This window comes from Scyliorhinus canicula, chromosome 19, assembly GCF_902713615.1.
Source record: "Scyliorhinus canicula chromosome 19, sScyCan1.1, whole genome shotgun sequence".
Classification (NCBI taxonomy): domain Eukaryota; kingdom Metazoa; phylum Chordata; class Chondrichthyes; order Carcharhiniformes; family Scyliorhinidae; genus Scyliorhinus; species Scyliorhinus canicula.
Genome location: NC_052164.1, coordinates 66263536 through 66282233, shown reverse-complemented (window position 1 = coordinate 66282233; position 18698 = coordinate 66263536).

Here is an 18698-nt window from a genome sequence, read left to right as displayed (position 1 = left end):
TTTGGCTGGAGTATGCTTGTGTTCGAACTTGTAGACCATAGGCCTTGACTCCAACTCTTCCTCCACTCACGTTGAAACCAGCAATGTACAAACTACTTGTCAAAATGTCCCTCCGCTCAGTAACACACTTCCTAAAACCATCTCTTCACCTCCAGAAGCCTCCTCGAAATTTGAACTTCGCCTACTCTTAACCCCATCCACCACAATCCCTCTCCTGAATTCTTCCAACAAAACATCCTCAGGCACCCATCTCTGTTTAAATATATTTTATTGTTGTAAGGCTGTCTGGGTTGAAGGAAGTAACTTTGGCCAAAACACATTGTGTCGATTAGGCTGATAGTTATTTGTGGCAAAGAAATGGAATGGTTTTCTTGTACAACAAGCAATATTATAGCCTCACAAAAACTTTTTTTTAAAAAGGTCAAAAAGTAGAATTAGAAATCCCAATACTGCGTGAAAAGCTGCCCATATTATCAGATATTTGACACACTGGTAGCATTTTCAGACACATACCATGATACAAATACTGTCAGTTCCTAAATGACACTCGACTCCAAATGCCACCAATCTGAGCCATGTACTGTGTATACAATCCACTTTTGTCTGGGTAATTGCTGCTGCTAATCCAGTGCGAAGAAAAGGATTCCATCGGTACTGACACAAGGTGGAGTAAATGCCCACAGACGCTAATTCAAGGTCAGAACCACTCTCTCTGGTTGTTAATTGCATCAATTGAGGGTTATTAGCTACAGGTGGAGGACATTGATTGGGTGGTTACCTGAGAATATAGAACGGGACACTGTTCATTTGATCTTTTGTTAATATGCTAATTTGTCCCTTTTTAAATTGGTTTAACTGGAAATAATATAAAGGGACACTTACTGACAAAGGAGTGGAGTCTACCTGGAATAGAGCACTATGTGGGCCAATTCTCTACGCAACCCCCACCCCCCACTGTTGTGTTATGGCCACGGTAATGATGTACACAGAACATCTAGTTCTTTAACTGGAAAGATCATTTATTAAGATGCACGTGGAAAAATAACTAATGAACTATAATACAAACAATGGCTAATAAATAAATTCAGTGAATTCTACTGGAGCTACTCTACGTGCGACTATCCTCTTGTACGACTTACTACCAACTGACGGGTATTTCAAGTCACATGATAGATCTCTACTTCCACCAGCTGGTTGGAGGTTGCATAGCGAACTATACGCTGAACTGTGCACAGGCATATCACCACCTCCCCCTCCCATACGGCGAATTCCCCGGCGGTTAAGGCAGCCCACTATTTGCCAATGGCCGCATCTTCTGATTTTGCCACTGTCAAGGGTTTCCTGTTGTTTGCACACATCTCCCCCCCCCCCCCCACCCCCCTCCCCCGCCCCGTCACTAGGGTTCACTGTTGGGTGGGAGCGGAAGGTCCCGTCAGTGTGAACAGCCTGTAAATAAATTAATTCCAAGTAAAAACTAGCTCTGGTTTCTTCCTTCACCACCTGGCTGTCATGAGGAAGAAGTAACGGTGAGATGCATGCCTGAAGGTGTAGGCACAAAGGGAGGTACTGGTTCACTGCGGTATCCAACTGGCCATTTTATGGTACTGAGCCAGGGTTGTTGGCAAGATATTCAGCTACGGAGGGCATTCCTGTTGGATCAAATCCCGTTTGCAACTCATCTACACTCACCAGAATGGGCCAATGGATGGGAGAGGGACCCTGACTTTTTTTCATTCTTTCTAGCTCGGCTGCACTATTCTACCTCCGTGGGAATGGTGATACAGGGTGATAATGACACGGATACTCCAGCAGCCCAGGGAAATGCCGTGACTGCTCGTGGAATTTAAATTCACTTAAGTAATAAATATGGAATTAAAATTAAGGCTCAATAGCAGTCAACATGAAACAATTGCATTGTCGTAAAAATACAACTACCTCACTAATACCCTTTCCATACATGTGACTGCAGACCCACAGCAATGTGGGTGGATTAGGAACTGATCTAGCCATTCCAAACTGGGCATTCATGAGGCCCAATGGGCCATCAGCAGCAGCACAACCACAACCACAACCTGTGTTCTCATTAACCGGCATATCCATCACCCAGCTGTTCTGGTACAGCTACAAACTCATAGCTAAACGGCAATGTGGAAAGTTACCCAGGCATGTCCTCTTCGTGAAAAGCAGGACAAATCCAAACCGGCCAATTACCGCCTCATCAGTCAACTCTTGATCATCAGAAAAGTGATCATCAAGAAGATTTTGGGTGCGATCTACTGGCCAGTGGGAGCGTGGCGTGGCTGGGAATACCGGATGAAGCCTCCCGCAGGCTTCCCGACAGCCTCAAAACCTCGCCAGATCTAGTCAAGTCCCAAGAGGTGTCAAGATCAGGAGCGCGCCCAAAGTGGGTGGGAGCAGGCTGTGCTCACATAAGTAGGCCTTAAACCTAAACTTACTTTCGTGGTATCTACCACCTCTGGGAGGTTGAGGTGGTGGGGGCGGGTGGGTTCATGGAAGGTGGGGCCTGTATCAGTGTGTGGGGAGGTCTGAAGAGGGGGACCACCAGGGACCCCATAGAGGGGTGCCCATATTTGGGGGTGGCGTAGGGTAATGCCCATGTGTGGGGGTGTGACATTGCCCATGGGTGGGGGCTGTGGGGACCCTCAAGCTCACAGAGACATTGGGGCACCCGTTCAAAATGTTGGCCCGATCTCAGAGTTCATATCCCCATTGCTGAAATAAATTCTAAGGGGGCGATTTAACAGAGACGTTTCTCAGTGTGATAGCGAGTAGGATCTGGCGCGAACCTCCTGACACTGAGCCCAGCGAGTCCGTCACTGCGATAAAAAGTTAATTGGTCCACTTAACGAGGCCCACGGGCTTCTTGCCACAAATCATGGTCCCGCCAGCTGGCGGAGGGGGTAGTGGGTAAGGGGTAGGGTGCGAGGTAAATAGTGGGGAGAGTCTGGGAGGGGTGGGGAGAGTGGGGCGGCACTATCGAGAGAGTGGGGCACTTAAGTAATCATTAAAATCTGTTGACCTCGACCAATAGACGCTTCTGGCACTTTGTTCCTCAATGCGGCCGAGCACTAATCCCATACCCCATCTACCCCGACGTGGACGTCCTGCCCCCCCCCCCCCCCCCCCCCCCCCCCCCACGCCCCCTACCCCACCCCCCGGGCACACTTTGTGCAAGTGATGGGTGTGAGCGAGCACTCAGCAGACAGGCAGGGCTCAGACTATGGCACTGAATAAGGAGCTCCAGTCCTCAGCTTTCTGCGGATTATCATCACCCCCCCCCCCCCCTGTGCTCGATGTGATCTGTTGACAGTCCTACCACCCTGACGTGATGTTACACAGATCCTGGGAGGGTGAGAATTGGGAGGGGGGGAGTGTGGTGATATGCCTATGGGCCATATCATAGTTTGATGGTGTGAGACCTCCAACCAGCAGGTGGTGGTACAGACATACCATGTGGTCTCAAGACCAAGGTCATGTGACCTGGTACCTGTAGATAAAGAGAGACTCATCTGGCCATCTCCAGAGGAACATTAGATAGAGGGTAATAAGACGCACATTAACAGGTCAACAGAATGTGTAAGTTCCAGAGGAGCAGCAAGACTCCATGATAACGTGCTCTGTATCAGATTGCCTTCTACCGCACGATACACAATAAAAGCATCTTGTTTTGGACAGATCGAAGTGCTTGGTGATTTAATCAGAAAGTACAAGGGACCAAACACAGCAAGGAGGATGGTGAATGGCGGGGGAGGGGGAAGGCAGAGGGATGGGGGAGCAGGAAGAGAGGGTGGGTGTGGAGGAGGGGCAATGATGGATGAAGCCATGTCCAATGTGAAGCAGACTGTCATGATATGCAAACATGCAACCAATGTACACTCAGAATAGAACATAACCAATGGGCAGTCAAGACACTCAGAGGTGGCATCACCACAAGGAGGTATGAGATAAACACTATAAAAGGGATGAGGCACTCACACCCTGCCTCTTTCCACAGACAGACATCTAGAGAGTTAGACAGGGTTGCTCAGCAGCAGTGCACTAGCACGTGACATAGAGCACGCTGGTACAGTTAGACTGAGTTACTACAGTTAGATTAGCAGAGAGTCAAACTCATTTGAGAACTGTGTTAATAGTTCAATAAATATGTTGAATTCATTTCAGAGTCTGGAGCATCCTTTAGTTAGGACTGCATCAAGTAGCAGCCTGTGTTATCCGAAGCAGCATAACACAACATGGATGAGGGTGAGGACCTCCCTGGCCCTCCGGGCTTGTTGGATCATCACCACTTCCTTTACTTCACCTCTGGCTGGTCCTGTGGGTCCTCCATGGGCTCATCCTCCAGCCCCTCGCGTCCTCATTTTCCCCCTCGGAGGTGGCCACATATTCCCCTCCCCCACCTCCAGGACATCACCCCACAGGTTGTGGAGGACACAGCAGACCATCACAAAGCAGGCAGCCCTCTGGGGGATGTACTACAGCGCACCACAGCGCGGTTGAAGCATTGGAACCGTATTTTGAATCCGATGCACCGCTTAATGACAGACCGGGTGGCCACATGGGCCTCATTGTATCGAGTCTCCACATTGGTCACCGGCGTCCATACTGGCATCATCAGCGGGTATCCCTTAACCCCAAGAGCCAAACGGCCATCCTTAAGTGGTTCTTAAACAGGCTGGGGATGTCTGACTGCCCCAGGATATAACTGTTGTGCACACTCCCTGGGAAGCGGGAACACAAGTGTGTGATCTTCATGTGGTGGGCGGACACAAACTGGATGTTCAGGGAGTGGAACCCCTTCCTGTTGATTTAGGGATCTCCCTGACACCCCGGTGTGCAGAAGGCGACATGCGTGCCATCTATTAGACCTTGGACCTGGGCATCCCATCAATGGTGGAAAATCCTGCTGCCCAGGCAACTTGTTGGGCATGGTCCATGTCAAAGTTTAGATAGTTTTCTGTCTGGGAAAACAGGGCATCCGTGACTTCATGGATGTACTTAGAACATAGAACAGTACAGCACAGAACAGGCCCTTCGGGCCCTTGTGGGCTGTACCTTGTGAGATGCCACACAAATCGCTGCTCAGGTCCTGCAATGATCCTGAGGCGTAGAGATTCAAGGTTGCAGTGATCTTGACGGCCGCTGAGAGCGGGTATCTTCCTCCACATGGTGCCACGTCCACAAGGACGTGGCACAGGTACTGCACTGTCCCCTTGTTGAGGCAGACCCTCCTGCGGCACACGCTGTCCATCATCTTTTCGAAAGACCAGTGATGCCTGTACACCCTGGGCTGTGGCGGACCTCCCCCTCTGGGTCCCTCCCTGGCTGGATGGGCGGCTGGGTCATCAGTGTATGGAGCGGGTACTGAACATGGGCCGCTGCCTCAAGCCTCTGTTGGTGCTGCTCCCAGTGTCTCCTCCGGCAGGACCACTAGGACATGTTCCGCTGGGTCCAGGATATCACCCATCCCGTGGAATATCCGTAAGGAATTGGTGAGAGTGTGAGATTGACAGCCAGCGGTGGTCAACCACAGGGCCGTCCAGTCCCCCCATTTCACCTCCCCCACCCCAACCCCATCCGACAGACCATGCCCACCCACCCCTGGCCACAGTGGGGGCCTCTGCTCACCGGAGCCCAGACCCTGTACCCAGACACCCGCACGTAACATTATCTGGACAGGGTGCTGGTTCCCTCCCCGGCACACACGCCCACCCTCTGGTCGCTGCTATATCCCTGGTGCTGAGGCCCAGTTCCCGGTTGTTCGGATGTTGGTCTTAGCAGTGTCCAGTCTGATTGAGATGCTAGCCAATAATTCACATATCTACATGGCCCATCCACCCACTCACGGGGATCCACTTGGGATGTGTGAAGTGCTCACTTAACCATGATTGCCAATTCCCAATTAGCAATAGACTTCAGCTGCACAGCCAGAGGCCTCCGCAGTCAGTGGGAGTTATGGGTGGTCGGTGGGGAGGGGCTAGGTTTGCCCCATAACGGTGCCACACAGTCCAGGGGTTGGCATGGTGGACCCATGGGCGGTGAGACACCCATCCAGCCTCCCCCCCGGCCCAGACCATGGGCGGCCACCACCTCTGCTCCGCAACTCCCCTCCCATAGATGGACGTGCACCCCAACAGACGCTGCCCCTCACCCCTCCCCTGTGGTTCCTCCACACCCCTCCAAGCACTAGCGCAGAAACCCCAATGCTCCCGGGTTCTTTGCCTGTGAGCGAAGATGGCTACTCACTTCATTGGGTCCCCAAGTAGCCCTTCCGCCAGCTTCACGTACTAATTGGCACCCGCCTGCCCACTTCCTGGGTGGCCATTAGATCACCGGAGGAGGGGGGGGGGGGGGGGGCCATGAGATAGGGGGTCGCTCCCGTTAATTGTTTAGAAATCAGGCTTAAGTAGTGATTATTGGTTTCTCGCTACACTACGGCAGGATCCTGATTTCGCTAACAGTAGAGAGCCGGTTAGATCACAAACAGATTGACGCCCGGCGCAGTTCTCGATTTTGACCTCTCCCGTGATTTAACGACCTCGTCGTGCTCTCGCTCTGGCACAATGCGGCATTCAGTCGTGCCCTAAGTGTGGGCTAAACTGGTGAGCAACGTCCCAGGGCCCAAAAAAGTGACTAAGGGCTGGATTGTTCGGCCGCATCTGCCGCAAGGTCGCCACGGGTTGACGGGGACCTGGCAAAGGCTCGTTGACCCCAGGTGGGAATTTTGGTCGCTGGGCGGGCACGGCAAAAAATCCCACCCTAATGCCATTAGATAGCGGTAGGGAACTCGCCAGCAGAGCCAACGGGAAACTCCTTGAACAACCCGCCACAAATGACACTTTCACTCTTTTCCATTAAATCTCGCCCATTGCCTCCAGTACAATCAAGCAATACTTACGCAGCAATAACCTACTCACTGACACTCCATTTGGTATCCAACGGTGCCACTCAGTTGCTGACCTGCTAGACAAAACATGGACAAAATTCAAGACGTGAGGTGAGAGTGACTGCCCTTGACATAATTTGACCAAGTGTGACATCAAGGAGCCCTAACAAAACTGAAGTCAATAGAAATCGGGGGCAAACTCTCCACTGTATGGAGTCATGCCTAGCACAAAGGGGGATGGTTGTGGTTGTTGGAGGTCAACCATATCAGTCCCAGGATACCACTGCAGGAGCTCCCCAGGAAAGTGTCTACAGTTCAAAATGTTTTTTTTCTGAAGTCCGTTGAAATGTCCTGGGGTTGTGAAAGACACAATATAATTGTAAATCTTTCATTTCCTGGTTGAGAAGCTGTTGGCATTTCCTCACTGTCTTTCTTCACACATGGTGGACGCTTACAGACGTTATGTCGCACGGGGTCATCAAGCTTCATGTGGAATCAAACCAGAGTGAGGAATCAACATCACTAGGAAAGGAAGAGAGAAAAACTACAGTTGAATTTATACTCATCCAGTTCAATGTCAGTACTTGGAGGAAGATGAAAGGGTTAAACATTCACATGAACACAGACATTGGAGGAAACCGAGGAATACAAATCTGTTTCAAATTCAGGAGGTCATAGACATTGCTTATGTGTGTCAAATTGTGGTTCTGGCTGTTAGATAGTGCCAGTCCGCTGCCAAACTTCAATAACACGAAACCTGCAGGGTCAGAGGTTAATGAGAGCATTGTGGAGTGCACGGATTTATAGACTGAAAGGAGAAAGGGGCCAATCAAAAAGAGAATCTGCCCAAATCACCTTATTCCAATCATTAGGGAATTGTTGCTAAACTTGCAGATGATACAAAGATATGTAGAGGGACAGGCATGTTAAGGAAGCAGGGAGGCTGCAGAAGGTCTTGGACAGGCTAGGAGAGCGAGCAAAGAAGTAGCAGATGGAATACAATATGGGCAGCACGGTAGCACAGTTGCTTCACAGCTCCAGGGTCCCAGATTTAATTCCCAGCTTGGGTCACTGTCTGTGTGGAGTCTGCACGTTCTCCCCCTGTCTGCTTGGGTTTCCTCCGGGTGCTCCGGTTTCCTCTCAGAAGTCCCAAAAGATGTGCTTGTTTTGTGAATTTGACATTCTGAATTCTCCCTCTGTGTATCCGAACAAGCACCGGGATGTGGCGACTAGGGGATTTTCACAATAACTTCATTGCTGTGTTAATGTAAGCCTACTTGTGACAATAAAGATTATTATTATTATTATGTGGAAAAATATGAGATTATGCACTTTGGTAGGAAGAATAGAGGCATGGACTATTTTCAAAATGGTAAAAGGCTTCAGAAATCTGAAGCACAAAGGGACTTGGGTGTCCTATTCAGGATTCTCTTAAGGTCAACATGCAGGTTCAGTTGGCATTTAGGAAGGCAAATACAATTTTCGCATTCATTTCAAAAAGGCTCGAATATAAGACCATGGATGTAATTCTGAGGCTGTATAAAGCTCTGGTCAGACTCCATTCGGAATATCGTGAGCAGATTTGGACCCTGTATCTAAGGAAGTGCGATGAATGGAGGATTTTAGGAGTATTGGATTCTAGGTATTGAGCACTTTAAGGGTTAAAAGCCGGGGGTAATATTGTGTTTGACTGCAGTGGTCACACTTTTGAAATATAATCCTGTTTTGTAGAGCCTGGGAGCTTTTAGGAGCCAGAACGTGAAATTGAATGTGTTTTTCAGTCTGGGCTAATGCACTGTGGTTTGACAGGGGAGAGTCCCTGGGGAGTTAATGTGCTTTCAGCATGGAGAGTATTTTGTTTTTCAGCTTGGGGATGAACCTGCTGGGTGGAGCTATTGGATTCAGAAAGATGTCTTCTAAAAGCTTCAGAGTGGAATAAAAGTCTGACCTGGAACTCTTGTTTTGACCACAAGAATATTGTATTCCATCTGCCACTTCTTTGCCCCCTCTCCGAGCCTGCCCCAGTCCTGTAGGATAGGTTAAAAAGAGCAATAATAGTTAAAGAACAGCAGTCTTTCCTGAGGGCAAGGAAGAAGCTGAAACACGCCAGGTGACCCAGCTTTTTGAAGATATTCAGCCAGAGTCTGAAAGGGTTCTAACAGGAGTCGAAATCTGTTCTGTAAAGCAAATATTAATCTATGCCATGTTCATTTTAATCCGGGTTGAGAGCTGTATGTTTTGTTTTGTTGTTTGATGGGGAACTGAGTTGTAGTGTTTAAGGGGTAATTGAAAGCAGTTCTTTTTGTGTGTCAAGTTAAAGAGTTTAATATTGTATTCTGAATAAAGTTTTGTTTCAAAAATACCAAATCCCTATTTCTTCATGAAATCACCCCTGGAGCAAATCATTCTTTCCGTACTGTCTTATAAAATAAACTAAAATATTGGGGTTTCAGTCCAGTATCTTAGCCACGGTTGGGGTCTGGTCTTCGATTGTAATAGGAAGGATGTGCTGTGCTTGGAGGGGACCCAGTGGAGGTTCACAAAAATGATCCCGGGAATGAAGGGCTTGTCATATGAGGAGTGGTTGAGGACTCTGGGTCTGTACTCGATGGAGTTTAGAAGGATGAGGGAGGATCTCATTGAAACGTACAGAATACTGAGCGGTCTAGAGAGAGTGGTCAGAGAGAAGATATTTCCGCTAGTAGGGGATTCTAGGACCCAAGGCACAGCCTCAGACTGAAGTGATCTTTTAAAACTGAGTTGACGATTAAGTTCTTCAGCCAGAGGGTAGTGAATCGATGGAATTCATTGCCACAGAAGGCTGTAGAGGCCAAGTCATTAAGTGCCTTTAAGACAGAGATAGATAGGTTCTTGATTAATAAAAGGATCAGGGCTTACGGGAAGAAAGCAGAAGAATGAGGATGAGAAACGTTTCAGCCATGATGGAGTGGCAGAGTGGACTCGATGGGCTGAATCCGCCCGAATCTGTCCCTGTTCCCTTGAAGCCTGTTATTATCCTGCACGCAGTTCACAATACTTCCAAGTTTTGTGTTATCTGGGGAAAAAACTGATTTGTACATCTACGTTTAGGTCATTAATATATATCAGGGGGCAACAATTTGCACAGTGGTTAGCATTGCTGCCTACTGTGCTGAGGATCCGGGTTCGAACATGGCCTCGGGTCACCGTCTGTGTGGAGTTTGCACATTCTCCTCGTGTCAGCGTGGGTCTCACCCCCACAACTCCAAAGATGTGTAAGTGAATTGGCCACACTAAATTGCCCCTTAGTTGGAGAAAAAAAAGAATTGGGTATTCTAAATTTATATATATAAAAAACAATGAATATATATCGGGAAACGCAATGGTCCTGGTGCAACATGAACGTTACTGTCATTCGCCGCTTGTGCCTGCGTTCTCAGGACACATCTTCATATCTGACGTTGTGTCATTTCCCTTCAGCCACAGCTTTCAGTGATCGATAATTGGCTCATTTTTATTGAGAAAAAAAAGTAAATGACATTGAGGGTAAATAAACATTGGCCCAAATGAAAAGTTCAGAAGTTAACTTCCCTGAGACCTCGAGCAGTCAGCGTGGGTCGGACACACAATCGACTTTGTCCAGATTCCCTGCCCAGTCCCACCTGTGTTTGGAGGCCCCGGAAAGGTTAGCCCCCAACATCGTTAAAAAGATTCCGAAAAGTGGGCAAAAGCAGCGAGAATCTTCAGTTATCTTGTGCGTATGACAACCTGAGGCCGTCACAAAAGTGCGTTAAAGCTAATGAAGTATTCTTGAAATGTGGTCGCTGATGTAATGTGAGAAACATGGCAGCTAATCTGTGCACAGCAAGATCCCACAATCTGTGCACAGCAAGCTCCCACAAACAGCATTGAGGTCATGAGACATTTGTGTGGCATTTGGGTTGTTGGATAAATATTGGCAAATTTCCCAGGGGGAATGCCCGCCCCGACCTTCTCCATAACACTGCCATGGATCCAGTTGAGAGTGAAGATGGGTCCTCGACTAAACACCTCATCTAAATGATCTAAATGATGGCACCTCCAACATTTGCAGCAATCTCTTAATATTGCATTGAAGTGCCAACCTGGATTACAGGCCAAAGCCTCTGGAATGGGAGTTGAACCCATTAATATCCTAACCTCGAGCAAGCGTGCTACCAACTGACACACCAGAAAAGCAACGCGGTATTAAAAAAGGTGCTGTAAAATGTGTGCAATCCAGAAAAATATGCAAAACCTTCGTCTCTTTGAGAGTTTGATCAGAGCTTTCTTGAAGCCCAGTGAACCGAGGGTCAGAGGGTAACCAGAGCAATGCCAGTGGGGAGTAAGTCGTACATTCTGAGCATTTGAAAATTTAAAGATAATTAGTAAGTCTCTTGCACACTACCCCATGAGAAATTTCACACAAAGACAAGTGACCCAAAAGCCATGGGAGAAGGAATCAGGCAGGATGTACTGTGAACATTTACTCTCCTATGTTGACCTCTTGACTCTCATTCACAAGTGGCAATCTAGGATTGGCGGAAATCAGCATTTGCTTGTTAGCTTGACTGAGTTAGTAGTAATCTCATCTCTGAGTTAGAAACCTATTAGCTCAGACACTCATCCCAGGTTTTAGCCCATGTTCCAACGCTGTTCTGACGGACTGTCCAGTTGTGGGAGTTGTTGCCCTTTGGTGAGGCAAATGTATATTAGAAAATCTCACAGTGCCGTTGAAGTGAGAGCTGGGCGTTGTCCTGATGTCCTGGCCAGCATTCTGCTCCCAGCTAACGACATTAAGGTCAACTCGGTTACAAATCCCCACTTTCAACAGATGTTTCACTCATGCTTAGTGCCAATGAGCTGTTGCTCACTAAACACTGGCCTAGATTTTTTTTTCCTGCACAATATTTTCCTCAAGGCAATGTCCAAGGGACACAGTGTAATTTCTCACACAGCTGACAGGAATCCTCTGGTGTTCAATCAGCAGAAGGGTAGTCACTCTCTCATGCCACGTGACTTTGCCTAGAAAGTATGACTCTTCAGGCAAGAGTTTAAAGTCAATACAATGGATTTACTCAGTTATAGAACATTTAATTTGCCTCTCCTCAAATCGTGGTTACTTGAATGTCAGGAATTTCCTACTTCCGGGCATTAAGAGTGTACTTACACCACCACAATGTTAAGGGCAGCCAGTTGTGTGCTGTAATTACAGCAATGGCAGTGATGGCTACATCCTGAGACTTAATGGGAAGGAGTCCAGGTCATCACCACTCACTGCGAGAAACAGCATCTCCTCACATTCCACCCTGCATATCCTGCCCTTAAATCTGTGACCATCCTTGAACCATCACCTGATGGGAATAGTGTTTCCTTGTCTACCTTATCCAAACCTGTCATCATCTTGTACACCTCCATCAAACCTCCTTTGTTCCATAGTTAACAGCTCCAGTTTCTCCAATCTAACGCTGAAGCTAAAAATACTGGAATCGCTGGAACCATTCTGGTAAATCTTCTCTGCACTCTCTCAAGGACCCTCACCAGTGTCACCGAAGAGGAGGACAGGACCCAGCCCTCCAGTGGACACCCGCCAAGTGCATCCCAGGCAACAGGGCATGGAAGACAGCACGCCGCCTCCACTTCTGATGTGCATTCTGGGAATACACTGAGATGTAGTGAGAGGGTTCGCAAGGTTAACGAATTGTCGAGGCACAGCGTGGGCACGGGTGAAGTTGGGCACAGATTGGTGGGGATCTTTATCGCTTGTAATATCTGCACATGTCACTATATTAAGCTTAAGGCCTCGTTTTCATTAACATTTCTCCCAGTGGCATAGCACTTCTCCCCATCTGGATCAAGATTTTATCACAGGCCCTCAATGTCAGGCAGATGGTGAGGTACTCTCATAGTGAATGTTTCATTACTTGTGAAAGGACTCCAGCATGAATCAGTGAATCCGACACCCTTGCCCCTAACCCCCCTAGTGCTAAGGGGCAAAGGAATCTAGGGCCAACCTCACTCTCTCATGAGCTGGGTAGTCAGCGAGCTGGCAGCAGACAGACGGGAGTTAGACATAAGCAGTAGCTGAGGAACATCACAGATTGTTCCTCCCTGTGAGTCATCACCACCCTCCTGCACTGACGGGTCTGCGGGTACTCAAGAACTACCCAGCCCCAGCACCCTGATGATTTTTTTTTTTTTTTAAATTTAGAGTACCCAATTATTTTTTCCAATTAAGGGGCAATTTAGCGTGGCCAATCCACCTACTCTGCACATTTTTGGGTTGTGGGGGCGAAACCCACGCAGACACGGGGAGAATGTGCAAACTCCACACAGACAGTGACCCAGAGCCGGGATCGAACCTGGGACCTCAGCGCCGTGAGGCGGTTATGCTAACCACTTGGCCACCGTGCTGCCCTGCACCCTGATGATTAAGGTTTCTGCAACCTTCATCCGAGGAAACATGATGCTCCTCCAGGTCTTCATCAGGAAGGTAGTTGCCCCGCTGCTGAGCCAGGTTATGTAGGGCACAGCAGACACCATGATGTGGGCGATCCTCTGGGGACTGTACCAAAGGGCCTCACCAGATCTGTCGAGGCAGTGGAAGTGCATCTTGAACAGGCCGCTGCACCTCTATCACAGATGCACTGATGCTTTGAGCATCATTGCATTAGGCTACTGCTTCGATCTCAGGCCTCCACAATGGCGTCATCAGCCACGACCTCAGCGGATATCCCTTATCCCCTACAAGCCATCCCTGCAGCCTGGGGTGACTCTCAAACATTTCAGCGATTTGTGATGTTCCAAGGATGTAGCCGTCATGCTGACTCCCTGGAAAATGGGCACACACATGCATGAACCTCATCAGGTGGTCACACACCAGCTAGACATTGAGGCAGTAGAATCCTTTCCTGTTGATGGAGGAGACTCCCTGATGCCACAGGGCATATAGTGTGACATGAGTGCAATCGGTCGCCCTCTGTACCTGTGGCAGACCAGCTATGGTGCTGAATCCCGTAGCCCTCGCGTCCTGTTGGACCTGATCCAAGTGGAAATGAATTAAGTTTGAGGACCTTGCATAGAGCGCATCTATGACCTCATAGATGCATTTATAGGCGGATGCCTGCGAAATGCCACACAGATCACCCATTGAGCCTGGATCGACCCCGTCGCGTACGTTGAGGGTTGCTGTGACCTTCAGCCCGGTAGCACAAGTGATTAGCACTGTGGCTTCACAGCGCCAGGGTCCCAGGTTCGATTCCCCGCTGGGTCACTGTCTGTGCGGAGTCTGCACGTCTCCCCGTGTCTGCGTGCGTTTCCTCCGGGTGCTCCGGTTTCCTCCCACAGTCCAAAGACGTGCCGGTTAGGTGGATTGGCCATGCTAAATTGCCCATCGTGACCAAAAAGGTTAGGAGCGGTTATTGGGTTACGGGGATAGGGTGGAAGTGAGGGCTTGTAGGTCGGTGCAGATTCGATGGGCCGAATGGCCTCCTTCTGCACTGGATGTTCTATATTCTATACAAGGCGAGGGTGTCCTTCACCTCCACGTGGCATCAAGTTGGAAACAATGTGACACAGCCTTCCTGGTGTGGTAGAGTCTCTTACGGTACATGTTGTCCGACAGCTTCTTGAAGGAAACTTGGGTCCTGTATACCCTCGGCCTCCTTCTGCATCCCAAGCCTGTCCTGTGAAACCCCTGGTGCCCTGGTGCTGGGTCTTTCCTGGGTGCTGCTGTCCATTGCTACTGGATCCTGTGCTCCTCCAGGGCTGTGACATGAAGAATAATCAGCTCCACTGGCTCCAAATCGATATCGCTCAGTTAGCTGCGAGGGATGAGAGAGAGAGACAGTCGGATTGGTGTCGCAGCCATTTAACTTCAGTGCCATTCCTCACACATTGCCCTCCCATTCCTGACTGCAGCCAGTTCCATACCGTATCTGGCGCCCAACACTCACTCACACCATAGGTACCATACCACCTCCATTGCATGACTGACCCCAGCTCAGTCAGTTACCTTTGGCCCCCCATCCAGTTCTCCCCTCCCTTTTTCTTAATATCAGAGGGTACAATTGCTTCTTACTCAGGCTGCATCATTCCCAGACCTCATTACTGTCATACCTTTACACTGAGGACTTCATATTATTTTGCATTCCCCCAGCCTGGGAACAATGTTTGCTTCTCTTTCGGGATCTCATTCACCCAGCCCATGAGACCCACCTCCTTCAGTCTCGTCACATCCTTCCGCCACCCCATGTGGCCCAGAGCAGCTGCCCCATGCCACCGGCAGCAGACTCACACGGGCCTTTAAGAACTTTCTAAACAACACAGGCAGCAGGCTACAGGACCACTCACATCAGACCCGGTAACCCATAGAGTACTGAAGGAGGCCATTCGGCCCAGTGAGTCTACACCGACCCTCTGAAAGAGCACCTGACCTAGGCTCAAATTCCATCCTATCCCTTTAACCCGACCTAACCTGCACATCTGTGGACATAAAGGGGCAATTTTAGCTTGGCTAATCCACCTAACCTGCCTTTGGATGGTGGGAGGAAACCGGAGCACCTGGAGTAAAGCCAAGCAGACATGGGGAGAAAGAGCAATCTCCAAACAGTTACCCAAAGTCGAAATTGAACCTGGGTCCCTGGCGCTGTGAGGCTGCAGTGCTAACCTCTGTGCCACCATGCTGCCCATACATCCGACACCCAAGAGGCCCCCCTCCCACCCTCTCTGGAGCTGGGCAGTGGGTTCTGTCCTCCTAGACATTCTGGTGCTCAGTGGAGTGAGAGGTGCTCACCTCCTTCCTCCCTCTCAGAGTTCATGGCGCCTGGTTCCCGTTTCTAACCAGCAATAATATATTGTGCCAGCGTGATATTATGCCTGGGAGTGGGAAGGTTCAATGAGGCCTGAAGATGCGACATTATCACCATGCAGCATATTATAATGGATTGAAATTGATGCCAATCAGGTTTGTGCCCTTCCTGGGTGTGAACCTGATCGTGCCATCGGGGAGGACTGAGGAAGATCGGATTCTGAAATCTCAGACACAAACCCTGTTTCTGGCCTCTCGCAATATTTAACAACTGTCATAATGTACACACACAAGTATATGATGGCGCACAGACAGACATTGATTGACACACAGGATGACCAATGAACACACAGGACACAGCAGCCAATCACGAGACAGGACACAGCCACTATATAGCCAGAGGTCACTAGTTTTCCCGCTCTCTTGGGATGCAGCCTCTGAGACAGTCAGAGCCCGTGAGCAACAACTAGAACATCCACCATGTGGTAGTAAGATAGTCTGGTCAGGTTAGCCTCAGGTCTCCAGTCAAGTCAGCATAGTGTCAACCTACAGTTAAAGCATGTTTAATAGTTAAGAGTTAATAAAATAGAGTTGCATTTCTCCAAGTGTTGGAAGCCTGTCTCTCTCACTGCTACAGTAAACGCAGTCCTCGCAGACCCAGTATACCCAACACATCAGCAACCATTACGGGATTTGTGCCATTGGCTAACGGGCCCGCTAAATCCTGCCTAACGACTGTGACTATGGAACAATCTGTACTCAAGAGAGATGTACTCACCCTGTAGCTTACCATATAGAGTGTTCATAAGTAGTTTTGAAGTACATAGATAGAAGTACATAGAACAGTACAGCACAGAACAGGCCCTTCGGCCCTCAATGTTGTGCCGAGCCATGATCACCCTACTCAAACCCACGTATTCACCCTATACCCGTAGCCCAACAACCCCCCCCCCTTAACCTTACTTTTTTATTAGGACACTACGGGCAATTTAGCATGGCCAATCCACCTAACCCGCACAACTTTGGACTGAGTAGCCTGCCCGAGTCAGACTATTGAAAAAGAGGGAAACCTTCCCAGTATAGATTATATAGAAACCAACCCACAAACACGTCCTAAAGTGTGGTGACCAGGGCTGAGCACAATCTTCTAGTTGTGACCTAATAGAGCTTTTCAGTATAAGTTCCTTGCTTTTGAAGTTTTACCCTATATTCCAGGACTCAAGTCATCATATATTTGAAAAAGACGGTGAACCCAGCATTGACCCTTGAGCAACATCTGTCATTCTCCAGACTGAAAAACAACCATTTACCACAACTCACTTTTTTCTATCATTAGGCCAACTTTTATCCAATTAGAGACTGACTCCCCATTCCATCACTAAATCTAATTTAGCCCCATTTTCAGATACAGCAGCACACAGGGCCATTCATTACAACAATTTAAGGAGTTCATATTTCCTTTAAATGAATGATCCAATGGCACTTTCACCACAACTGTTTCTTCAAGAAAACCTTATCCCAATGAACCCAAAACTCATTTTGTTGCCCTTGAGCTATTGTTGCTTATGAATTGTGAGGGAAGGCAGATGAAATGAAAAAATGAAAATCACTTATTGTCACGAGTAGGCTTCAAATGAAGTTACTGTGAAAAGCCCCTAGTCGCCACATTCCGGCACCTGTTCGGGAGGCTGTTACGGGAATCGAACCGTGCTGCTGGCTTGCTTTGGTCTGCTTTCAAAGCCAGCGATTAGCCCTGTGAGCTAAACGGCTAAAGGGAGAGAGTGATACAAAGAGAGATACAGCGAGAGAGAGATGCAAATCTACTAGTGTGGGGCGATTGTATCCCAAACAAGATTTCAAATGAAACAGGAAAGTTGGTTTTCATTGAATGATCCCGATGAGTGTTCCTCAGGTGGATTTCAAGTGCAAAGGGAATTTTTTGTGTCTGATATCGAAGGCCCCAGGAGAAAGCTTTGTGCGTGCCTCTGTGAATCACAGGTATGTCAAGGTGCAGCCTAAATCCCTCGGCTCATCCTTGTTCTCTGGGCTGGCAGAAGTGATGACAGAAACCGTCATGTTTCCGACTCACACAATCCAATTAACCTGGAGTCCTGGAGGGTGTCAACGTAAACAGCACTTTAAAAAGGAGAGACAGTTGGCTGTTTATGTAATGTCCTAAGAGCCATATTGACACGTCTTCATTCAACCAGCGGGACCTTTGAGTTGGGCTAACATAGGATCTGTGAATAAAGTGATGAGGCTTTGCACACGGAAGACATAACCTAACCTTTTACATAAACCTCTCAGGGAGAGGTTTTGAATGCTGTTGGGTAAGGTTGATTGTTCTGCTTGCTGCCTTTGACTGAATCATACAGGGCAGGCATTCTTCAGGCTCCTCAAAAGATTTTACCCTTATCTCATCTCTGCCATCTGTCCTCAAGCTGTCTTCTTTATCTCTCTTTGTATCCCTGATCAGACTGTACTTCCTTGTGGATAACGAAATGAAAATCCTGCCCAGTGACAGCTCACAGTTTGCTCAACTGCTTTGAAGAGCTACTGGGACAAACCTTACAAGGGAACATTATTCAGAAGGAAGCAAGTCTTTCACTGCCTTCGGACTATGGGTTGTGGATGTAAAGGACGCTGTCCATTGATTTGGAAGGGATACAATCGCAAATCAATCATCTCACGGAGGATGTCCGAGGTCTGTACCATGGGTTGGTCTTGTGATCATTGAAAGAAAATTAATGTGTGTCATCACCCAATTGCTGTGCCATATGTATTGTACTCTGATATAATGGTGAATTGTTGAAGTACTAGTCAGGTGTCACTGGCAAAGCTCCCCAGAATGTTTAAATAATCTAATGTGCTGTGGTTGTGCAATTCTTATTGGAATCAGGAAGGTCCCATTGCTTTTTCCACATGACTTAAGGAGTGTTTCCAACAGGTCGATGTGGTGTGCCTAGTGTGTGGGTGAGGAGAGTTTGC